The sequence below is a fragment of the Polypterus senegalus genome, chromosome 11, assembly GCF_016835505.1.
Source record: "Polypterus senegalus isolate Bchr_013 chromosome 11, ASM1683550v1, whole genome shotgun sequence".
NCBI lineage: Eukaryota > Metazoa > Chordata > Cladistia > Polypteriformes > Polypteridae > Polypterus > Polypterus senegalus.
This window is the reverse complement of record NC_053164.1, coordinates 152717840-152739115: the sequence shown is the minus strand read 5'-3', so window position 1 is coordinate 152739115 and position 21276 is coordinate 152717840. Positions and strand designations below refer to the sequence as shown.

At 37.6% G+C, this 21276-nt stretch overlaps 1 protein-coding gene across 2 annotated transcripts in view; it reads left to right on the top strand.

Moving 5' to 3' along the window:
• The window catches only part of LOC120539634 (protein FAM180A), a 115884-nt gene that overhangs the window by 92623 nt on the left and 1985 nt on the right, over positions 1–21276 (top strand). The window lies entirely within an intron of this gene.

Sequence of the window (21276 nt, the reverse complement as noted above, 5' to 3'; positions counted from 1 at the left end):
TTTGAAATTTTTGGAGATGTGGCTGTATCCCACCATACCGGACACAGCAGTTGAACTTGCAGGTTGCACGCTCTATCGAGCCAATCTAACCCCCGATTCCGGTAAGAAAACAGGTGGAGGACTGTGTGTCTATACTAATAATGCTTGGTGCGCTAATATAACTATAATCAACAAGTTTTGTTGTCCAGACGTGGAATATCTGATGCTAAGATGCTGACCGTTTTACCTACAGAGAGAACACACCGTCATTATTGTTACGGCAGTACACATTCTTCCTCAGGCTAATGTTAAGTCAGCGTTTGAAAAATTGTTTGATGTTATCAGTAAACAACAGAACACCCTGATGCAGTTTTTATCATTGCTGGGGATTTTAATCAAGTGAATCTTAAGGATGTATTCCCCAGATTTTATCAGCACGTACATTGTGAAACCACAGGGGGAAACACCTTAGACCACGGTTATACAAACATAAAAGACGCCTATAAGGTCATTCCATGCCCCCACCTTGACCAGTCTGATCATCTCTCTTTGTTTCTTGTTCCAGCGCACAAAGCCCTTATCAGCAGTACTAATCCAATTAGCAAGACTGTTAAAGTTTGGCCTGAAGCTGCCATTTACCAACTCCAGGACTGCTTTGAACAAACAGACTGGAATATATTTTTTCATCAGACAGACTTGAGACACATACTTCATCCGCACTGTTATATATTAATTACTGTGTGGACAATGTCACTGTCAACAAAAGTATTAAGGTCTACCCAAATGAGAAACCATGGATGAATACTGAAGTCAAACAGCTGTTCAGGGAAAGCCTTTAAATTAGGAGATACCTCAGCCAATAGAGCTGCCAGAGCTAACCTCAAGAAGGGCATCAAGCCTGCTAAACTAATGTACAAAAAACAGATTGAGGAGGACTTTGACAGTAACTTAAATTCACAGTGGATGTGGCAAGGCATCCGATTAATAATGAATTACAAGAAGAAAAATGACGTACAATACACACTGGCCAATAACAATACCAACCTAGCGGAGGAACTTAACAGTTTCTTTGCACAGTTTGACAAGGACAATAACCAGACTCCAGTCAGCTTCGAGCTGACCCGAGACTCACAGCCTGTGGTCGTACACATACATGATGTGCAGCTGGCACTCGAAAACATCAATACAAAGAAGGCAGCAAGTCCTGATAATGTGCAAGGACACGTGCTCCAGGCCTGTGCTGACCAATTAGCGGAGGTATTTACACACATATTCAACATCCCTCTCTCTCCTCAGGTGTAGACCCCTTGTGCCTGAAATCCACAACCATTGTACCCGTTTCCAAAACACCAAGGATAACATGTCTTAATGAGTATTGACCAGTCGCTCTCACTCCTGTCATCGCAAAGTGCTTTGAACAACTGGTAATCACCCACATCAAAGCCTCCATCCCAGCTGATCTAGACCAACACTAGTTTGCCTATCAGTCAAACAGATCAACTGAGGACGCCATCTGTGTGGCTCTACATGCTGCCCTCTCGTACCAGGTAAAGCCCAACACCTATATTAGGATGCTCTTTGTTGACTACAGCCGTGCATTTAATACCATCATGCCTAACCAGCTGATCAAAAAACTCTACGCACTAGGACTTGCTCCATTCATATGCAACAGGTTATTGTATTTTCTCACCAACCACTCCCACTCTGTCAGTATGGGCAAACACACATCCTCCACCCTTACCCTAAGCACTGGTGTGCCACAAGGATGTGTACAAAGTCCCCTTCTCTATGCACTCTTCACTTATGACTGTCAACCCATCCACCAATCAAACATTATTGTTAAGTTTGCGGATGATACGACTGTCATTCAGCTTGTAACAGACAACAATAAAGCTGCATATAGGGAAGAGGTTCATAATCTGACTGCATGGTGCAACACCAACAAACTGGTCTTAAATATCAAAAACACCAAAGAAGTTATTCTGGACTTTAGGACCACTAAAAAGACCAATCGCAGTCCAATAACAATCACTGCAAATGCTGTGGAGAGAGTTTCCAGCTTTAAGTTTCTAGGAGTCACCATCTTAGAGGACCTCTCCTGGGCTGACAACAACTTGGCTATAATAGGCAAAGCACAACAATGCCTCTATTTTCTCAGGAAGCTAAAGAGAGCTGACCTCCCCCAGAAGCTGTTGGTTAATTTCTGTAGAGCATCTTAACTAACTGCATGATGGCCTGGTACAACAGCTGCACCAAGGCTGCTAAAGAAGCCCTGCAGCGGGTTGTGAAAACAGCAGAGGCCATTATTGGGACTGAACTGCCATTACTCCAACTCTTGTATAAGACTTGCTGTGTGAGAAGGGCCATGGCTCTGAGGCTAGGGATCTGCACTGGCAATCGGAAGGTTGCTGGTTCGAATCCTGTAAATGCCAATAGAGACTCTGCTCTGTTGGGCCCTTGAGCAAGGCCCTTAACCTGCAATTGCTGAGTGCTTTGAGTAGTGAGAACAGCGCTATATAAATGCAAAGAATTATTATCCTGGAAATTCTTTGTTTGAGATCTTCCCGTCAGGAAGATGCTTTAGGTCAATCTGTGTATGCACAAACAGACTAAAAAATTACTTTTTCCCATCTGCCATAAACTTTCTGAACTCTGAATCTCCTCAGTCTGAGATCATTTTTAATTGAACATGTACAATAAGTTATATTGGTAATGTGCAATATACTAATGTACAGTAATACAATATTTAATATGTAATGTACTATTCATTAACAAGTGCAATAACAATTTATGCTGCTGTACTTTGAGCAATAATAGTTTGCTCTGGTTACTTGATCACTTAACACTGTATACGGCATATTTGGAATTATTTGACTTTTCTTTATATCCACCTTGGGGCTGTCAAAAAAAGTAATTTTGTTGTGTTACACAATGACAATAAAGTGCTTAAACTTGAACTTGAACAAAAAAAATGTTTGTTTCTACAAGATGCAGTCATTATCCACTAAAATTACACACATTTATCTAACCATTCATTTACTTAACCGAATTTACCAGTCAAAGTTGGGGGAGTGAAAGGGTATCCTTTCAACAAAAGTCACAAGTCAGTTTCTGTCTTAGACAGGGTGTCAGACTATAATGAAAAGATATGATGACATAATTCATGCATGCAATACATATTTTTTAGTTTTGTGCATCTTACAGTGTTTATCAGAGACTGTTATATTGTGTTATGTTCTGTCTTTTTATTAAATTTCTCTTTTTTCAACTAATTCCTTCAACTATCTAGCAATTCATGTTATAATAAAAAAAACTGCAAGCTTAATTTGTAATCAGCCATATTTTTTACATTTTCTTTTAATTTTCTTTGACAGTGTTGATCTAATGCTTGTTTCAATTCAAATTCTTTCTTTGAGCATTTCATCCAGCTTCAAGTATTCAATGAGATTTGAAACTTTAAAGACTTCTTATAATTTATAATTCAAGCCTGATCTATAACAATTTTTAAATTGCCGTTATAATCTGAACTTTCTTATCTGGTGGCTTTTTTTGTTCTAACTTGTTCAAAGCAATGTTCTGGCAATGTTCTTACTGCCTGAGAATCAGCTAGAGTTATCAATTCGTGCCTTTGGGAAATACATCATAAGCAATTCACACTCCTTCACTTTTTCACATTTTCTTACAGCCTTGTGCTAAAATCACTTACATTATTTATTTCTCTCATCTTATTAACACTCAGTACTTCAGAGTGACAAAGCAAAATTTGTATTTTAGAATTTTTAGCAAATTTATTAATAATAAAAATATATTGACACCAGTGATATTTCAGTTCTGATATTAATTGTAGTTTTAGCTTTTATTTTATTGTATAAAACTAATTTTTTTTTTTTTATTTCATTCTAGTTTTCAGTGGCGTCAACAATTTTTATTTTTATTTAGTTCTGTGTTTAAAATTTTTGTTTTTATTTTATTTAGTTCTGGCTTTTTTACATAATATTAGTACAATTTTTGGTTTTTTTCTGTTGCAAGACCACTAATGACCTACACATATTTCAATGCCAGTTATGTTTCAGTCAATAAAATACACTCACAGTTCATAATGCAGGTAAACACTACTTGGCTATCAATGATCAAACTGATGAAGTGGCCTAATGAGCACAGTCAACAAGATCAAATGTTTCAACACAAGATACTAGTCTGCGCAAGCATGTTGCTGTTAAGCTTTAAACAAGCAAGCATTTTGAGAGATTTTTTCATGTTGCAATGATGTCCATTGCGCAGATAGCCACACAGTGAAAATATTTGCTTGATGAGCGTCTGTAATGCAGGTACACAGACAAGGTCCTATCTAATGGCGAGTTCTGCTGCCAGTACTGAAGCACTGACATGCGGTGAGGTTCATGGCTGGTGAGGCACAGACTCCTTCAGAGTCAGATTTATAAATATATGAACCCAAAAGAGTAGCTTATTCACTGTTCAATTGGCAGCATGCACATTGACTACTTGTTATGTTTCATATCTCATCAGCATTCTTTACACACACATAGGTAAGGTACATTTTGGGCTAAGAAAGAACGTTACATTAATAGCGGCATGAGAGAGTGGAGAGAACGCATTTGTTCTTCATCCTCCTAATCTGGATCCTGAGTTGGTTTGTCGTGTGGTGGGTGGGGCAATGCACTGTATCAGTGCGTGCTCCTAACCCCTCTCTCTCTCTCTCTCTCTCCATGTGTTCTAAATTTGTCGTTGCAATTTCACAATTCAAAATTATTCGATACAAGTGGTGTACAAAAAAATGGATTTCAATTTTGACCTTAATTGAAATATTTAGTTGTTTTTAAAAGCTTTTAGTTCTGATGCTTTAATCAATTTCAATACAGACTGTTCAACAAAAGGAGGAAGAGGAGGAGGTTAGGAGCACGCACTGATAACAGCACATTGCTGCACCCACCACATGACAAACCAACTTAAGATCCAGATTAGGACCCCAGTGCAGCCATGCAATGGGTGGATAAAAAGAAAAACAAAAGAATATTTTATTTAAGATAAAATTTACTTTTTAAATATTAGATTTTTTTCTTAGTCTGTACCCATTTTTTTTATAAAATTGAAAATCGTTTATGGTCTTACCTTTATTTGTAAATTAATGAAGTCCATGCGCCTATCCTTCTCCACGAAAATCTCTGTCACTTTTTTGTAAAAGTCTTCCTTATTTTCTTTTAGTTTTGAAAGTCTTACTCTTCCATTTTGGCAGTCATTCGAAATAAAAAATAAATGGACCGCTACAGTGCACTTGACTTTCTGATATCGCTAACTTATTGGCGCCGAGAGTCTCAGCGTAGAACAGTAGCAACAAACACCTGTTGGGTTTCACTGCAGCACAGTATTGTCTGTCTCAATTTGTGCCTTTTCACTGCGGTTTTATGTCCTATCAGCAAGACTAAATATGTCACACACATTTATTAAAGATATTAGCCAGACTGTGGAAAATCACGTGTATAATAAATGCGCGTGCAAACATTATATTGCCAACATACAGAGAGACAGCAACAGGCATGCGCCAATTGCATGCATCAATCCAGCATTGAGGGATAGTGCTGTCCAAGATGAAGCTCGGCTCGTCGCTGCCATACCTTGCATTTTTCCTCTGTATTTGATCAGGAAATTCGCAAATTCAGCAATTTTGACTATAAAAATGATCATAATTATTAGAATCATACAGCCCAGTGGAGAAATTTATTTTATGTTATCATTATTAGTTTTTTTTTAACTTTTCATGATGACAGGTGTGACCGCACGTCCCTGTATGAAGTGCAGTCATGGTACCAGAGAAGTGCCAGACCTCCACTAAGCACTAATCCAGCTGACCCTGCATGGAAACTCTGAGACTCTTTTCTTTTTCTCGCATGCTATATTTGATTTTATTATTTACTGCGCTGTAATTAAAGTATTTCCACACATTTCGCTTTTTACCCACAAACACCTGTGCAAAACTCACCATCGTCATCCACACGTGCTTACTGCTTTAAGCTGATGAACCAAATGTGCACAACAAACACACAACGGTCTTTTATGGAAGTTGCCCCACGTGACTTTAGTAAGCCAGATCACCGCACAGTAAACAGTGCAACATAACTGAATGCTCATGGTGACCTACAAACACCCCTCTGCACAACTGAACTAGATTAAACGAAAATGTTATTGATATTTTTTTCGTTTTACTCAATTTTTGTTCTTGTTTTAGTTAGTTCACATATCAGTAATTTTTATTTTTATTTTGTTTTAGATTCTCTGTTTGCCTTAATTTTAGTTCTCGTTCTTGTAAAGCTAAAAACAATATTTTTAGTTCTAGTTCTCGTTTTCGTTATGAAAATATTACTGATTGACACAAGTGTTCAGATCCATTACTCAGTACTTGCTTGAAGCACATTTTGATAGTGATTACAGCCTGAGGTCTGGTACGACTCAACAACCTTCACACACCAAATATTGGGGCCATTTCCTGTCATTCTTCTCTGCAAATCTTTTTAACCTTTGTTAGATTGGATGAATACAATTGGTGGACAGAATAGCAGAGATTAGTACAGATTGCAGAACCTTGATGAAAGTGATAATTCAATGCACATATAGCTTAACAGAGATACACCATGTTAGCCTGGTGAATTTTCATCAGTAAAATATTCCAGAACTTAGGTGCATAACAGCAGAAGGCAAGTCATTTACTACTTTAATAAGTGTAGTTTCTATACTGTGATTTGTTCTAAAACCTGACTGAAACTTGTCAAGTATAGCATGTTTATTCAAGTGATCATTTAGCTGTGTAATGACTGCCCTTTCTAGAATTTTACTTAAGAAAGGCAGGTTAGAAATAGGTCTAAAATTGTCAAAAACAGAAGAGTCATGATTATTTTTTTTGAGCATCTGGGAGTGAGGTGCCTAGAGTTGTATAGGGTAAATAATATATCATTAGGTACCTCACACAAAGATAATCAAGGCTTGAGCTGGGAGAACTTTTTGCCCTTTCTGCAACAGTGTGTGTGTGTGTGTGTGGGGTCATGGAGGTGGGGGAGGGTGTGGGATAGTGGGCTGCTTGCTGCTTGTGTTAGACTGTCAGACACGGGACACACATGAAATGCAAGTGTTCCAAATAATGATATAGTATTTATAAAAGGTGTCATTTTGCTTGACTTCTCACTCTATACAACTCTAAGCAACTGACATGCAAGTAAACAGACTTGACCTGAGAAAACTGTGTGAGTGATAGCAGGCTGCTTGCTGTTTGCTGCTTATCCACATATTTACAAGACAAAAGATGCTGACGGAGAGGTGTGAAGGGATTTAAGGTAGGCCAGAATTACGTTTTTTTTCATAGGCTTTGATAATTGTAGTGGTAAGAATTAGGGAGGCCACCATTCTATTGGGAAGCTTCAATGCTGCAGACATTTTGTGTAGCCTTCTCCAGATCTACACCTTAACACAATTATTGTCTCTAAGCTCTGCAGGCAATTTGTTGACTAATAGTTTGGTTTTTGCTCTGATACACATTGTCAGATGTGGGACATTCCTCAGGAGCATGGTGCTACAAATACATAAGCACAGGACAATTGCAAGACAGGTAAAGAACTATACTATAAACAGATAAAAAAAATAGGTTAGTTAATAAATAATAATTTATAATAGATTGCAATAAAAATAATAACAAAAACTAATTATAAAAAAACAACTGTAGTAACAAGTGTAACAAACTACTAGGATCAGATCTGAGTGGATGGAGGTGGCACAGAGTTCAGACAGCCAAGTGGTAGAAACAGCTGCAGAAAATGGAACTGGTTTGGATGCTACATTACATTTTGCCTGATGGAAGTGGAACAAAGAGACAGGAGAGAGCAGTCCTCCATAATGCTATAGGCTTTGTGGATGCAGCACTTTATAAAGATTTTTTAAAATGTAGGGCAGAAAGGTCCCAACGATCATGTCTGCTGTGTGTACTGTCTGGTGTAGAACCTTATGGTGAGAGACACTGCAGTTTCAAAACCAGACAGTGATGCCATTGGTCAGAACACTTTCAATGGTGCCCCTGTAGAATGTAGTGAGAAAGGAGGGAGGCTTGACTTCTTCAGCCTCCAATGAAAGTGGAGATGCTGCTGCTCCTTCTTGGCTGTGGGGGTGGTGTTAATTGAACAAGGTCAAGCTATTTCACTGCAGAGCCATCAATGAACAGTGGAGTATGCTCAGAATGAACCCTCCTGAACTCAACAATCATCTCTTCTGCCTTGTCCACATTAAGGGACGGATTGTTGCACATGCACCAGTTCATCAATTGTCACATATCTATTCTTTTAGCAGACTTCTCCCCATTGCTGAGTCCTACTACACTTGTATAGTCATCAAACTTAAAGATGGTGTTGTATGCAGATGTACAGTTGTGAGTCAGCAGAATGAACAAAAGTGGGCTGAACGTGTAAACCGGGGTGGTTCCAGTGCTCAATGTGATGATACTGGAGATTTCTGAGATGGACTGTCTCGGGTCTCTCCATCAGGATTACTGTTGCATAGAGAAGGTATGTTTATGTTCCAGCAGCTTTGTTTTTTATATTTACATTAAAACAAAGTTCTTTTCATACCAGCATTTCTGCAAACGGTGTCTGCAGTATCATCCCAGTACCACATCCATAAGAGCAAAGTGTGTTGTGAAATGTCACAATGATCTGCTGGTCTCACAAAGGCCTAAATCTCTATTTTTTTGCGCACTGCTAATGAAAGTATCATTGTGGCATTTCATATTTCCTGCATCAGCAGTGCATGCCTCACAAGTCCATCATAATTCAGTTTTATACTTTTATCTGTTTTATGGTGAGCTCAAAGCATCTGGCTAGCACAACTGGCTAAACTGATAACTTCAGACAATTTTCAAACAATTCAAATGACTGATTCTGTAAGTTTTCTGTACATTTGTGTTACAAAGTGTATAAAATGAGGCATGTATTTTTTCAGCGCAGGGAATCAGACAGAGATTTGAGAATTGTTATTGTTACTTACACTTTATTCATTATAAAATTCTGCATAACCAAATCATTAAAAAACAAGCTAAAAATAATAAGCACACAAAAACTCTTTTTTTGCTTTGAACACTCTTATTTTATATATTTGAATTACTTAAACGTCAGTGTATTAAATCACTTTGCTTGATCAGTAGCTGTGAAAAGTAATTTATTATATTTAATTAAGTCAATTAAATACATTCTTACATAGCACTCTTCCCAGCAGACAGGCTTAGCATTAATAGATTTCTAATTATAACACACTTTAAGTAAAATACTACTCATTATTAGCACATTCATATTTATGAGCTGTGACCACTCAAAATGTAAACTAGAAAAACCTTTAAAAGGCTTTATAATAATATAAACACTATGTGGAACGTATCCTAGTTAGGATGGCTGGTGTTCATTTACCCTGTCAGAGGGCCAAAAAACTATTTTCTGGGGTCATTTGTTCCTCCAGTTTGTTGGCTGGAAGCATCCCTCTTCTTAAGATCCCATTTGGAGACTTAAAGGGCTATGAGGAGTCATAGTCCCAACTTGCACTCCGGCTGGGGTCCTTGGATGCTGCTGGAGGCTGCCAGGCAGAAGATACTCTCTCCTGTAGAGATTCTGCCTGATCTGATAGTGTATCCTCGATGTACTATGGTTGCACTGGAAGTACTCATAGTTCTGTTTTGAGAAGCAGCTCCACTGCCTCAGCCAGGCAAGTGGTAAGCAGTTGGGGATATTACTTGTGTGGAATAGAAGAGTAGGGAGGAGGGACAAAGGAGAAAGACTGATTATGAAGATATGGCAGGTGTAAAATGTTATATTTGTACAGAAATAAAGGTCATTCATTTTATTAGAGACTTGCTTATTATAGTTGTGTTCTGGGACTGGGATCTGAGAGTCCCCTATCGTCCACTATATGTGAATACAGGAGGTCCTCAGGTTACGACACAGTTCCGTTCCTACAACAGTGACGTAACCTGAATTTTGGTGTAAGTCGAAAAACACCCTAGCCTAAGTCACTAACACATTTGCAAAATCATAATCTAGAAAATAAAAACACAACTAAGCCACAGAAGAAGGAAAAGGACATAAATATACTGTACTGTACATTGTACTGTAGTAACCAAAAAAATTAGTATAAATAAAAATCCTTACCTTTATTCCTTCTCACGTCTCAATTTTTTTAAGTTTTTATGGGAGTGAGCGTTGTAAACTCGAAACGTATGTCGAGACATTGTAACCCAAGGACCCCCTGTACAGAATTCTTAAGAACTATTGTATTGTTACAAAAAGGTTGTATTTTGCAATATTAAAAAGGCTTAAATTAAAATTATAAAATTACTTGTTTGCTTTCAGTGAACTTAATTACAAAGAAAATGCTACAGATATCCTCACTATTTTGTATAACATTGTCTTTAGTTTGTTAACTTTTAGATCAATCCATTGTTCTAATTATGGAAAAGTGAAAGTATTAACATACTCTGGGTTTAAACCTGATTGACATTTGGACACACTGCTCCCCACAGCAGAGAGCAAGCACTCTGAAGGTGTGGAGGTAGTAGAAGGGCAAAGAAAAGATTTGGCCACAATGGCTCAGAATAGCAATTATGAGAATTTTTAGTCACCTGCAATTTAACAGAGGTGCCACCATTGACGAAGTGCTGTAGCCATATATTTTAATTCATTACTGAATATTTTTTCTTAATGATTTCAGTAACAAAGCTGTTTTTTTCCATACACTTTTTAATAATAAAAAGCTATGACTCAGTGCTTTACATTTCAGCATTTGTATGAAGTGAGTGAGCTAATCTGCATCTGGTAGATTTTACATTTGCCTAGTATTACAGTAAACATTGAATTGCTTTAATTTTTCATGCAAGAAAAACACACAAAAAAAAATCTGAATGAATCACAAACCAGTCTCAACATAAATACAACATGAATGCAAAAATCACTGGACTCAAAGTTGTTTAAAAATATCTGTTGGTTTAATTTACTGCAGTCTAATTCTACTCACAATGCAAAAGAACCCAAGGAAAGGACTTAATCCATTTGAAATAAAAAACTATATTACTGTGACATAATTCATCCAAAGACCTTAACCCCGGATTCATAGCCACTAATCTAATTATCAGATGTGCATGTTACTACAAAGTAAGTAATAATGTTTTGTTCATTGGAATCAGTTTCATTAAAGACAGTAAGTGACATTTCACCTTTTCATTCTATTGTGTTTATGTGAATTTCTGATTGGATTTTTGGGGAAAATCCCAGATTGATGTTGATTTGATACTTGGTCTGCAAAAAAAAAAAAAACAATTAAAGGTAAGATGTTTTCAAGTGAAAATAAAGAGCAAACTAAACACCATCCCTTTTGTTGAACTCTTGGCAAAATTAATTCAGTGGAACTTGCTTATCACTATCCAAAATAACCTCAATGGGAAATTTTTGTAAGCAAATGCTATGCTGCACTGCAAGCACCCTAATTCAAGAAATTTCTAGAGTGCAAATACATGTATTGTTCGAAAGTATTTATTTGTTCAATTGTATGACTGTAATGCCTGCTTATTGTTAATTGGTTTATATGTTTGTCATTAGCAAGGCTACAAGGTTGTGTCAGAGAAGGTAATTCAGTGTTTCTTTAACTTAATGTATATACTGTATAGTCAAGGAAGGCACTGGGAAAGTTTGACAGTGGAGCCCAGAAAGTAAAGAAGAAGAAAGAAAAAGAGGTGTTAAAAAAGGCAACTAAATTAACAGATACGGTATTTTAAAATCTGTTGATAGTAATGCAGTAGCAAGATAATAATAATAATAATACATTTTATTTATAGGCGCCTTTCAAACACTCAAGGACACCGTACACTTTACACAACACCCAACACACAATACAGTACAGTGTTTACATAGAGAAGGCAAGTTTAAAAAGATGAGTTTTAACTGAAGACTTAAACAGAGAGAATGAATTAATGTTTCTAATCTCAGGAGGCAGTGCATTCCAAAGTCGGGGGGCAGAACGACTGAAAGCTCTGTTCCCCATTGTGGAAAGACGAGCGGAAGGAACAGTCAATTTAATTGAGGAGGATGATCTAAGAGTACGGGAAGGGGTGACGATGTGGAGAAGGTTAGACAGGTATGGGGGGGCTAAATCATGAATAGCTTTGTCATTGTCAATTGTCATTGTCCTTCTCACAGTCTCAGACTTTGTGTTGAAATTAAGACAGTGTTAACAGTTAGTGTTACTGCTAGTTATAACTTTAACATAAGAGCATCATCTGCGCCATAATCTGAACCTGAGATGTGCTTATCAGCTAAACCAGAAGGCACAAAATTGACATTCCGCACTGTAGTAGATCCTTATTGTACTGATCCTGTTCAGTGGGGAAAGACTGATGATTCAGTCCATGCCTACCATACTAAGGAAGGACCAGAAGCCTGTCAAAATCAGGATGCTGATATTTAAAGCTTCTAAATACTCATACACACAGAAACAACAAACAATTTATTTTCCAAATTTCACATCAAATTCAAGCTTGTACATGCTAAGCACATCTCAAGTCAATGGCATTTGTATTTCTATTCACCAGATCTGTATTTCGGTTCGTGTACCATATCTTCAGCCATAGTAACTGTCAGTTCTGCTTTTAAACCAGTTTTGTGACTGGAAATATGCCACAGTGCATAGAGAGCATGAAAATAGTGAAAACCATAGAAATGCAATACTTACATTACACTAGCATCCAGCGGCAAAAGAATAGACACAGACCTGGAAAAACACTTTGAGTCAGAGTGTGTGTACTGGACTGAAGTTTTGAGAACAGTTGTCTGCTGTTTTTAAGATTTTGGTAGAATGGGAATTAGCTGTTTGATACTCTAATGATATTTTTAGCAGGACTGATAATGATAATTAAATTTGCATTCTAGAATTAATAAGTGAGTCTGATCCATTTTTGAAGAATCACATAGAGTGACATATGTGAAGAATTTATTGAATTTATAGGACACCACATTCTGTATGAGTATCTCAGTGAAGTCAAAATAATCAAATGTTTTTCATTTAGTGTGGATTCAAGTTCAGATGTTTCACATGTATATCAGCTTACATTTATCTTAAATTACGTGTCATCTGATGGACACACTCAGGAGTGATTCCTAAGATTTCTGTCCATTACGAGCCACACAGAGGAATCTTTATGCAAGTCTGTGCTCAGGTTTTAGAACAGATAAGTATTGACATTATCAGCTGCAGGGGACAGTGCTATGACAATTCTGCTAATATGCATATAAAGGCTTTTCAAGCCCACATCAAGAGATCAGTTCACTAGTTTAGTGGATTTCATGTGTTGCACACACATTGAATCTAGTTGGATTGAAGAGTGTCAGCTTTTTTGTTGAAATAAGAAATATTTTCCAGCTTGTTCAAAATGTATTGAACTTTTGCTTCAAGTCAGCCATTAGGTGAAAAGTGGTGACTGCAGGACAGTAACCCTAAGCAAACAAAGAATTGAAACTTTGATGTCTCTTTGTAATACCAGATAGGCTTCACTCACAAATGTCACCCAGGAATTGAGTATAAATTATGACAACATTCAAGAATCATTGATGAGCATTGCAAATAACCGTAATCACAATGTGGCAATCAGAAATTAAGCAAGCTCACTGTGGAGACAAATCGACAAACTTGAGATTGCCCTTCTGTGCAAAATTTAACATAGCATTATCTGATGCTTTAAAAAGGCAAGTGGTTTCACTGCTGTGACCTGTGTAATGCTGTGGATTTAGTGAGATCACTACTGAATTACATACTGTGTTTCCCCGAAAATAAGACCAGATCTTATATTAATTTTTGATCCAAAAGATGCACTAGGGCTTTATTCATGTACAACAATATACATTTATCCAAATATTGTCATATCTTCTTCTAAGAACACCATCATACCTCTCCACGTTCAAACCCTGAATTCCAGCCTGAATTTCTTGCTACTCCAGCCACTTTTAGGATCCTTTAGGATCGATGTGTGTGCTTCGATGTTTCATGAATGGTTCGATGTGGTGGAGCAAAATGCCGACATACAAATGTATTCCCCAAAGTAATGTCATAATATATTTTAAAAGTCTCACATACCATCTTCTGTGCCGTCTTTTTTTTTTTTTCACCTTCACAATACCGTCAGAATGTACAGTGGCATATTTGAGAACACAGAGAAACAAAATTTAGGACATTATGAAATGTCTATTTGGTGATTAAAGTGGAAATTTCGGCTCTAAACTCAAAATGTCCACTTTAACTTCATAGTTTACTTTATCATTAAAGTAGACTGTCGTAAATGTAATTTTAAAACCAATCCAGTTGTTAATTGCTGGGGCTTCCTCCTGACGTGACAGCAGCGGCAAGCAGCAATAGATTGCCACACAGAACACATTAAATTTATGATATTCCAGCTCTCTGGACATTTAGAATTCTTAGATTTTTGCTTAATATCACTTTCATGATGAAATGTATTAAAATATGTATATTACATTTTACAGATAAATAATAAATACTGTTAATAGTTACACATATGGGGTGGCAGAGTGGTAGCACTGCTGTCTCGCAGGGAGTCACATCCCTTGTGATCCCTGCCTGGAATTTGCATGTTTTCCTGGTGGGTTTCCACAGTGTGCTCAATTTTCCATCCAAAGACATGAAGGTTTGGGGATTTGGTGAAGCTACAATCATGTTAGTGTATGTGTCTGCTTGTGTTCACTTTGCGATGAGCTGATGCCCAGTCCAGGGATTTTGTTTCTGTCTTGCGCCAATGCTGCTGGAATGGATGCATCCCCAAATTGATGGATGTAATCACTAAACATACTTTTCAGAGATATTGTGGCAAGGTGTCCTCAGAATTTAATGGATGTTTCGGGCACACATGTCATATTGCATGAAGTATAAACCTGGCTTTAGGCACCTTAATTTTCAGCTGACGATCTTGACTAGGGCTTATTTTTGGAGAAACTCGGTAATAAATTTTCAACCTCAATTTGATACATTTGAGGCCCAAGTTTTAAGTTTACAACGATGAAGAAAACACAAAACATGTCTTGGTTAATCTATAACTCCTGTGGTTGTATTTTCTGGTAGATGTTTATTTGGTTGTTGTGGATAGACTGCCTACAGAAGATGATTGCAGTTACACATTTGGAATCCTAAACCATATTTCTGCCCTGTCTGTATAAGACCTGCTCAAACAAGCCTCTGACCTCCCAAACAGATATTCAGTTGACTTGGAGCTGGACTTTGTGGAGGAGATTGTCCAGTTCAGTTAATTCATAAGCCATCTAAGGACTAAGTTGTCAGAAAGGGTGGAAAAAAATTGACCTCAGCTTTGAATTTCATTGAAAAGTAAAAGTAGCACTTTGAGGAGTTCCTAAAGTCATTGAACATGACCCATCAGGTGATGTAATATAGCGCTATAGTTGCCTGAGGTTTCTGCTGTGATTAAAAGTGCCATAGCAGCAAGGTTGCTGGGGTCGATGGGACTTACCAAAGATGCTGAAGTCATTGTGTATTGTGGAGATGTTTTCGCTATTGTGCTTCCCTGGAAATACTATGCCAAAGGTAAGGGAATAAAGACTCCATTCATTAATTTAACCTTAGGTTCAGGAAGAGTGACTAGAATTCTATCCTGACTAGAACAGTGGACATCCTCTTTGCCCTTGCATAACAGTTGAGGGATCAGTGGAGTTTTCAATTCTGTTTACATGTTCTAAGTTAGGTTGTAAGAAGATTATTACCGTGGACACTATGGTATTTTGTGGAAGGTGCTTCTAGAATATAAGGTTCCAGAAAAGGAAAGTTTGAATACTTAATATTAGGCTGAGACTATTCGATGTGGGTGTTTTCATTTTCATTCCATCAATGGATCCTTAGTTTTCTCCTTTGCTGTTTATGATTTTCTTATTCAGAATATTAAAATGCACCTGAGGTTTGGCAGGTATCCAGTTTGGTTTACCTAAGGGTTTCAAATATATTGATTATTGTTGATACTGTATTTTTGGGTTCATCATACTGCAGTCTCTTGTGCACAGCAGAATGGTTAATAGCAAAATGTTGCATAACTAGAATGAGGATTATCACTTCTGATCTAAGGTCAATGTCCCTGTCCTGGAAAGAGTGGTATGTTCACTGCAGTTAAGGGCTTAGATTGTTTCTTAAATAGAGGAGTTCAAATTGGGTTCTCGTCCATGAGTTAGGGTGTAGGTGATCAAGAAATTGACCAATAAATTGGTTCAGTAAAAGCAATTTTACAAATGTTTTACTGGAATGTGGTGGTGAAGCAGGTTCTTAGCAGATGATGTTGCAAATTTACCTGTGAGTCTGCATGGCTATGGTCTCAAGATGTGAGTAGTAACTTAAATAAAAAGATCACAAGTAGCTGAGATAAGGTTCCTTTGCAGTGAAGATGGGATCACTCTAATTAAGATGATAAGGAGCTTGGCTACACATAAAGACGTTGACATTGTACTGCTGCTTCTTCAGTTGAGGTGGGTTGGCATGTACTCGGAATACCTCCTGTGCATCTCCCATTGGCTGTATCCAAAGCACAGTCCAATGAGAGAGCACTGATGGACAGAGCCAAGACACAGTGAAAGAACTAAAATAACCTGGCTTCAATTTTTATTACTGCAACCATTTTACACACCAGAGTGCTCAGTGGGAGTATAGTAGGTTTGAATAGCTGAGTTTGAGACACATCAGTCTCAGACTACATTAGGTGTTATGTGGGCCAACATTCATTAAATAATATTAAAATACCACATTTGGCACAGGTTAACTGGTAAACATTAGAAATTTAACTTTCATCTTTTGAAAATACAGTGGTTACCAGACATCTAAAGTAAAACACAGGAATAACTGGCATTAGAATTACAGAAAAGGTCAGCATAAAATGGGCAAAACATGACAGACCATGTCTTGAGAAACAACATTTCTATTAATGACAAAACTTTGGTCAAGGAGTTCAAAGATATTCAATATATGATGCATTTATTATGAGTTAGACTCAGAAGCAGGGAAGAAGAAATGGAGAACATAAATGTTCCTCTTTTGGTTGCACCCTTCCAATCTTAAGGGGTTTGTGCAACTTTCAAGTAGTGTACTTCTCTCATCTCCAGTCTCTCATAATCTTGGCCTCTCTTCATCCTGGTAGTGAGATCTTGTCTCATTTCATCTTTTGAATAATTCTATGGTTTGAGTAGTTTCATAACTCGTTTCCAGGCTCACTGACTGCTCCCCAAGCCTCCTCAACTCTTAAAATGGCAGGGGCCTTATTTATAAAACTTTGCGTGCATCCGAGTGTGAACATAGGCACACTCCAATAAAACAGGAAAAGTGTATGCCAAGAAAAAATCAGATTAATAAAATCTGGTTTATACACATTTCTATGCAACTTACCCTTTATAAATCACAACCCTCTTGTTTCTATGTAACTTACACTTTATAAATCAAATCCATCTTGTGAATGTGCATTCGTGAATGTACCTCAATGGTAATCAAGCTCATACATATGCTATCACGATATTGCCGACATTCATTGGCTGGTAGAGCAGCCTTCCTTCCGAAATGTTGAGACCCCGCCACCTGCATTCAGGAGCATCTGCCTGCACTTTGTAACTGAACATGCGAGATCACGTGTGGCATTATAGCACTTCTCTGTGTTCTGGATGTCCAGGAAAGGTTTATGGTATGAGCATCTGAGTTGGTACCCGCTATTACCAGGTGCTTGTAGTGACACGATAGCTGATATGACGAAAAATATACAACATATGAAAAACTGAGGTGTACCAAAGCTACTTCGCTCTTTAAAATAAATTAATCATGGATTGACCACGGTCACAGAGACATTTGTCAGCCTCATCTTGGTATCACATATGACTTACGTGTTAATGGAATGTACGGAAACAGCTGTGAAATATAGCGGCCCGGACACACACAGGCGGACACAATTTGCTCCATCACCACACGTTTATTAACACAAAGTCACAAATGTCAAGTGCACCGCCACCAAACCCCCAGTTCCCCAAAGTCAACAAACACAGTCCTCTTCACACAACACTCTGACCTCTCCTCACCTCCTCTGCCTCAACCTTGTCCTCCTCCTCACCCGACTCCAGCCTTGATTGCAGGGCGGCAGCTCCTTAAATAGGTGGCTGATTGCCGACCACACCCAGCCACCTGCGACACAGCTAATAGCGAACAAAAGACCTTATTCCAATATGAGTGCACTAAAGTGATCCAAGTATGTTAGGAAAGCTGGACAGTGCTGCAAATTGCCTTTTTATGTTGGCAAAAATATGCAATGTATAATGGATTTATATTAATACCCTATGATAACTGGATATAGTGTCTCCTTAGTCAGCTAATTGCTTTTAGTGCAGCAGGTATGACTGAGTGAAGCTTGGCTGAGATATTCCTGATCTGTTGGCCACTTCTGTGAGAACTGACAATAGGTAGCCAATATAAACTGACTATAAAACAAAAAAGTTCTTCAGTGAAAATGTGCAGCATTGTTCATCTTAAAAGGGAACTGAAATTGAGTCTGTACATCATGTAAATATGTTTGTCATGTTAACACACATTACTGTATAATAATGGCTTGTCAATATGAATTATTATAATATTCATATAACCAAGAAATTATTATACATTATAATCATCCTCTTTAATAAAACCCTTGTGTGCGTCCAGGTGTCCGTGTGTGTGTGTCTTCTGGTGAAGTGTGCATGCACACACACACAGGTCTGCGCAACAGACAGACAGACACACACACACAGGCGAGAGACAGACACACACACACAGACATAGAGGAGTGCGCTTAAGAGACACACACGCGAGAGGCACACACACGCAGGCCCGCGAGAGAGACACACACACACACACACAGGCGTGCGCAACAGACACACAGACACACACACACAGGCGAGAGACAGACACACACACACAGGCGAGACAGACAGACACACACAGACATAGAGGCGTGCGCTTAAGAGACACACACGCGAGAGACACACACACGCAGGCCCGCAAGAGACACACACACACACACACACAGGCGCGCACGTGCATTGTTGCAATGTTACTTTTCTTGGTTGTTTATTAAATTACAGATTTTTCAAATGTTCATTTTTTTCCCCTGTGCTTAAAACTCATTAAAAAAAGAGTTTTTAGCGAGCGGGTCATAAGGCTATAGCGCAAATTTTTGCAGTGTTAGTTTTCTCTGTTGTTCAAGATTTTCTTAGTGTTATTCAATGTTTTTACATTTAGTTTACTATTACGCTGTGCTTTCTATGGTATAGTTAACTATATTTGTGCTTAAAAACTTTTATATATTTACATACAGTTCATACGGTCTGAAACGGATTAATTGTATTTACATACAATCCTACGGGGGAAATTACTTCGGTTCCTCTGAGGTTCCACTGTATTACTGTCAGACAACATTACAGGCATTTTACTGGAATTACAAACCAGTATTACTGAGAGAGAAAATTAAAGGCACATAATACAGTGACACATATTACAGCCACATACAAGGTCCCTTGCCATTTAATATAGACTGTTCATACAAATGTTTATGCACTACTGTTCTAGAGCCCGTTATTTTAATGGGCTTAATGTCTAGTACTATCATAAAATTATAACATTGCATGTGAGTCATCTTTTAGCTGATTTGGATGCATTTCCTGTTTTATCAATGGTGTCATTCCCAGTTTCCCCGAAATACTGCATAGGTATTGATCAGAGTTGTCATAAATATACACACATTTCCCCATCAAGTTTTTTTTTTTTTTATAAATCCCAACGTTTGCGCTACATAATAAAGCACTTTGAGCTACATTATTTGTATGAAAATGTGCTATATAAATAAATGTTGTTGTTGTATTTGTATATATACAGTTATATATGATATGATTTATAAATGAGACCCAAGTACATCAGGCATCTTCTGCCACACTTAAAAGAGAGACATTGTCCCACTCCTACCTCGTAAATATCAAGTGCTACCACACATTGAGCTGAAGGGCAATGACTGTTAGTCCCTGTAGACTTCACCTTGAAAAGGCAGTCATTGTGCTGTTCCTTCTGACTGCCTATGTTTCCCTGCTGTCTGGAAGCAACAATATATTCAGCTTGCCTGCCAACCATTACTATCTCTACATAGAAGGCAAGGTTTGCCTGGCATGTGTTGTGCCACTTACCCTTCAGTGGCCTGGGATAATATTATCAGTTGCCTCTCCACCTGCACATCTCTTTTTTGTTTCCTGGTACCCCGTGTTTTATGCTCAGTACATAAAATATGTTTTCCACCCTCAAGTGGTCATTAATCATACCAGTGAGCATTTTTCTAACTCCATCACTGCCATGGACCCTGTACTTGTAAGACTGCAATAAGTAGAAAATGTAAATAAGAAGCCCATTTTCAATAGGGCCTAGAATGTTTCAAAATATTTAATTTCATAACCTGACAGATTCAATGAATAAATGAATTAATATTTATTTATAGAGGAAAATGGGAGATTAGTTAAAAAAATAAATGAGAAATTAAAAAATAGACTGGCTTCTATGAATTTTTTAACTAATAATTCTGTCTGCTGTGAAAAATCAAGGTGCATTAATAATGCACTTTAAAATAAGTTAAGATCGGTTTAAGTGGTGTTCTTACAATATTAATCTGTTATATCCAGATTTAAGAAATCTACATTTTGTTTTATTGAAATGAGAGTCACAGTAATGCAGTGCTAAACAATGATTAAGTTATACTTTGATTAAAACTAAAAATATTTTCATCACATTTAGGGTTTGTAAACACATTATGCACACTACTCCCCACCGTTACCTGTATGTATTGGAAAGAGAAAGTTTAGGAATTAAAAGGATGGCTTTTCTGTACATTTGTACATTATAAAATGAGGAATCTGATAAAGTTTTTTGCAATAGGGTAAATCTAATTGTTCAGATAAACACAATAGCCTGGAAGAGGTGATTTCTATGGCTTAAACCTGGATACTTGATTAAAATAAAAAGAAACCTCTAACTCAAGAAATGAGAAGTTGTGATGCCAAACATACTTTCAGAAAGCAACATATCAATGCCAATTTCCCACTGGGTTCACAGAGGAGATCCTACACATTGTTTTGGTTAAGAACAGACATCTACAATTCATTATCTTCCAAAATGTCAAATAAATGTTTTATCTTTGAATGGTCAGCCAGGAAAATATTG